Source organism: Solanum stenotomum, chromosome 8 (genome assembly GCF_019186545.1).
Source record: "Solanum stenotomum isolate F172 chromosome 8, ASM1918654v1, whole genome shotgun sequence".
Lineage (NCBI taxonomy): Eukaryota > Viridiplantae > Streptophyta > Magnoliopsida > Solanales > Solanaceae > Solanum > Solanum stenotomum.
This window is the reverse complement of record NC_064289.1, coordinates 27,598,665-27,603,470: the sequence shown is the minus strand read 5'-3', so window position 1 is coordinate 27,603,470 and position 4,806 is coordinate 27,598,665. Positions and strand designations below refer to the sequence as shown.

The following is a 4,806-nucleotide window of genomic DNA, read 5'->3' as shown; positions in this document are numbered from 1 at the left end:
TCGGAGGAAGGCATTGATAAAGCTTGGTGGTGTGGAAATTCGATTGGACTCTTTACTGTAAAATCAGCATATCATAGAATCAGGGGCAGAAATGAAGAAGAGGAATGGAGAAGGTATATGTGGATTAAAGGAATGCCTATTAAGATTAGTTTTTTCCTTTGGAGGGTATGGAGAAGGAAACTTGCCACGGATGATAATCTTAAGAGGATGAAAATACCAGTGGTATCAAAATGCTATTGCTGCAAGGAAGGGGAAATGAAAACAATGACTTATCTTTTACTAACAGCTCCCATAGCCCAAAAGCTATGGAAGCAGTTTGCTTCATGTGCAGGTATACTCATAAATGGGTTAAATTTACAACAACTCATTTTCAAGTGGTGGGATTACAAGGCATCCAATAAGTTAAGTCAAATTCTTAAAGCTGTACAAGCGGTCATTATGTGGGCGTTGTGGAAGCGGAGAAATTCTTACAGACATGGAAAGGAAACAACTTACAATAACATCTATTATCAGTGTCAATTGATATTATACCAGTTAGTAAGGATAAAATTTCCATGGATTAAAGGATTGCCATATCACTGGCCACAAGTGGTGGGCATGTTACAGAACTACAAGCCATCGCTACATTACAAAGTGGTCAGATGGAGAAAACCAAGTGAAGGATAGGTGACATGCAACACTGATGGAGATAGCAAAGGGAATCCAGGAATGAGCTCATATGGGTACTGCATACGGGACAAAAATGGAGATCTTCTATATGCGGAGGCTCACAACATAGGCAAGACCACTAACATGGTAGCAGAGGCAACGGCAGTGTGGAAGGCTTTACAATTTTGCTATGAAAATGGGTTAAGGAAAGTGAGACTAGAAACAGACTCATTAGCCTTACAAAATATGATTACTAGAAGCTGGAAAATTCCATGGGAGATCGTTGAGAAATTGGAAGAAATACATGAAATATTGCAGCAAATAGATGTACAGGTTTGTCATGTTTACAGAGAAGTGAATCAATTAGCGGATTTCATAGCAAATACAACAATAAATACAGAGCATAAGAAGGTTTTTCATCACTTTCATCAACTGCCCAGTCTAGGAAAAAAGCTTCTTAATATTGATAAGCATCAGGTACCAACACTTAGGATCAGAACAAGGAGAATATACAGTAATAACAACAAGCAGCATGATTAATAACAACATTGAGGTCATAGGGTTCCACAGCTGTAATATTTACAAAGAAGTATCTATCTATTTTTGGAGCAAAAAAGTTACACAGGAACTACTACTACTGGGACCAGCAAAAGTTGAGAGTCAAGGAGCCATATCTGAAACCAAAGAGAGCATCCAGCTGAGAAATCAAGACGAAGAAACACGAGAGCAAATTGGGCATCTCCTATTCGGCTTCAACTGGAAAACACAAGGAGTTAGAAAAGCAAGGGTAGACATAAAGGAGAAAGTGGTAGAAAAGTGCTTACACAGATCGACAAAGCTGAAATGCAACGCTCACGCTCTTTTTCAAGCTCGGCATGAACTACACCGGAAAGTACACCTGAAAGAAGGAAGGATTCAGTTAAAGAGGAAACACTTAGACAGAAGAATTGAAAGGAATACTTACCTTTGATAGTCGCAAGATCTGCTATACACAACAAAATGGTCTTGAAGAATGTTGATTATCCACAGATGAAGAGTCAAAAACTTAGAGTTGAGGAGCACCTTCGAGAATATCTCCAGGCGGTGGAAAGAGATAAGGAAATGAGGAGGGTGGAGAAATGGAAAGAGCTAAGTGAGCATTTTAGGAAATCCTATTTTCTAGGGTCTTATTTTTATAATCTGATGGGCCGTCTGGGCCCTCAGGTGCTTTTTTGTATTGTTGAAACTTTGGCCTTTTAAGGCATTAATAAAATGGACTCCACGTCCAAATTAAATTTTTTTTTAAAAAATAAAAATTATGCTAAATATGAGTTTTAGGTCAACTTCAAATGATCAAAACTTTCAGTACATGATAAGTTAGGTGGCCAATAAGATATCAAATGCAAGGTCTTAGAATCCTCTTTCCAACGCCACCGAGTTTGCTAATTTTCGAGCTCATATGAGGGAGATATGACTGTTTGAAGTCGGGCGGTCTATTTAAGGAAAGTTACCCAAATTTAAGAGGGGTATTTTGGTCTTTTCCTTACCCAATCAACAACGAACTTTGGTAATAGTTAGGTGTCTAAACTGAATTAGCTCAGTTTTACAAATCCTAATTTACGCTAGGGTTTTGAAAGAAGTTCAAGAAGAGGAGAAAAGGAGAAAAGTCAAGCGTTCGTCAAGTTCTTAAGGTTTTTGTTGCGGAATTCGCCAAGGGTTTGATCCCTAAAGAGGTATGTGAGTTCTTATAGTGTTGGGTTCGTTCACCCACACGCCAATCATGTTGTTTTCAGTGAAATTTTGTTCTTGAAGTTGAAGAGTTTGAGTTCTTGATTAGTTTCTTGAAGTATTGTTTTCGTTCTTGAATTAGGATAGGTTTGATGAGTTCTTGAGATAATCGTATGAAGTTTAAGAGTTTTTTTTGAGTAGATTCTTGTGTACTTTGGTTGGATATTTGAATCTAGTGATTGGAGAAAAAACCATTCGATTTTAGGCAATTTAGGGTCGGAAAACGAGTAAGAAAATCTGTCGGGGAAATCTGGGCATGGTGTGGCGCGCCTCCCCACCATAGCGCCAGAAAAGTGTGTTTGTAAGTTGGGGCCTAGCACCCTGCGCCAGCCAGTGCGCCCCAACCACACTTCTGCAGTTCAAGGGCTGGTGCCTTGCGCCACTCAGTGCACCAAAGTCGTCTGCCCCCACCCTTTCTCCGTTGTTTAGTCCGTCTGAGTTCTTCCAAAGGGTACCTTTACTCCCCTTTGATTCTAAACACTCTAAAATACTTCTAAACATCTAGAAATCATTCAAACATGAATCATAACCTTGAATTCATAATTTAAATTCAAGGTAGAGCTAAGAGTCAAGTCTTGAGAGTTCATCCGAGTCATTTTAACAAGTCTTTTACAATAGTTTGTAAACTTATTTAAAATGACTTGAGCACAGAGTTGAGTAAGAGTAGAACCGAGTTCATTTTATTTAAAATGATATATGGGAACTAAGTATTCCCAAGAGAAAATGTTTTTACATTTAAGATGAGAGGAAACACCGTTTTCCAAAAGAGTTTTCATGTGTAGTTCTGAGTACCATCTCTTTTAAGAGAAAGATTGTTGAGTAATAATCTCAAACCACAGAAAGAGTTAAGTTTTTAAAAACATATGAGCTAGTATATTTTGGGAGTAGTATTGAGCACCGATATGAGGGAGAGTTCATACAACTCACAGCCCCCATGAACCATGTAGCCAACGTGGATAGAAATGGTCATACTTTTTAGACGATTCCTTAATGCTTTTTAGCATAGACTAGTGGATCCACTTAGTAGTAGGTTCTACACCCCGGCAAAGCATATGATAGTTCTGGCAGCGTGGGCTAGACGATGTATCATTACATAGCTCATAGTCATGGTTGTCAGTTAGAGAATCTCCCACAGAGTTTATTTTGTATTTTCATATACAAACAAAGTTTATGATGTGTTATTGCATACAAACTGAGTATATTGTATTTTTAAATACATGAAGTTGTTATCTACTGTTTAAAAAGCCTTTCTTTATAATGCATTATTTACTACTTCTTTATATTGAAATGAGTTGAGTACCCCTGAGTGAGTTGAGACAAGGTAAGTGTTTCTTTCAGTTTCAGTTCAAGCTTATGTCTTGTTTTAGATTTCTCCTCATATGCTCGTACATTCCATGTACTGATGCCATTTGGTCTGGATCTTTTATGATGCATATACAGGTAATCAAGATCAGCATCCAGCGCTTCGTTGATCCAATCGAGTTCCAGAGTCATTTGGTAAACCTCTTTGCTTTCGGAGGATCCTTTTTTTATGTTATCATTTCAGTTTTGTTAGGATGATCAGGGGTCTTGTCCTGACATCCCTCATAGTATTTAGAGGCTTCATAGATAGATAGACAATAGTTCATGAGTCTTTTCCATTTTCAGTTACAAATGTTTAAAGACTTGAGTTGCCTTGTTGGCTAGTTGAATGTTTATTTCTAAAACATTCTAAGTTTACTTTTGAGACACTTGAGTAAAGTTGCATTTGCTTTCTTTTATTGATGCCTAAGTCTTTCGCTGAGAGTCTAGCTAGGCCAAGGGTTTGCTTGGGGCCAACAATGGTTCTCGAGTGCCAGTCGCGTCCAGGGTGTAGGCTCGGGGTGTGACAAATTTGGTATTAGAGTACATAGTTTAAGAGTCCTAGGGTATCTATGAAGCCGTGTCTGTAGAGTCCTAGTTATTGGTGTGAAGTGCACCACATCTCTAATTAGGAGGCTGCGACATTTATGAACTATCTCACTTCTTTCATACTTATTTCGTGCGGTAGAGTTCATCTCTATAAAAGTTTCTTTCTAATTCGTGCTTGCGCGTATCTTTCAAATCTTGCCTCCACGAAGAGCTGTTTGGGGTCGTTCTGCTAGAGGGAATGTTGAGGATCAAGGGGTACCCAATGCACCAGAAGTGCAACCCCAATAAGAGGTCACTAATGTTGAGTTCTGAAAAGCTATCCGGATGTTGAGTCAAGTTGTGACCAACCAAGCTGGGTAACAAAGAGAGAATCGACAGGAAGTGGTTGATACTTCGAGGATCCATGAGTTCTTAAGAATGAATCCTCTAAGCTTCACTGGTTCAAGTGTTACTGAGGATCCGAAAAACATTGTGGAAGAGTTGCAGAAAGTTTTTGAGGTT

The 4,806-nt window shown here is 38.7% G+C and overlaps 1 long non-coding RNA gene across 1 annotated transcript; it reads right to left on the bottom strand.

The window, feature by feature from the left end:
• Positions 1-1,082: 1,082 nt before the first annotated feature.
• Positions 1,083-1,776, bottom strand: LOC125872591 (uncharacterized). The gene is made up of 3 exons (XR_007447145.1): positions 1,613-1,776; positions 1,473-1,546; positions 1,083-1,404 (listed from the first exon to the last, which is right to left on the bottom strand). It is a non-coding gene; the product is annotated as an uncharacterized LOC125872591 (long non-coding RNA).
• Positions 1,777-4,806: the final 3,030 nt, after the last annotated feature.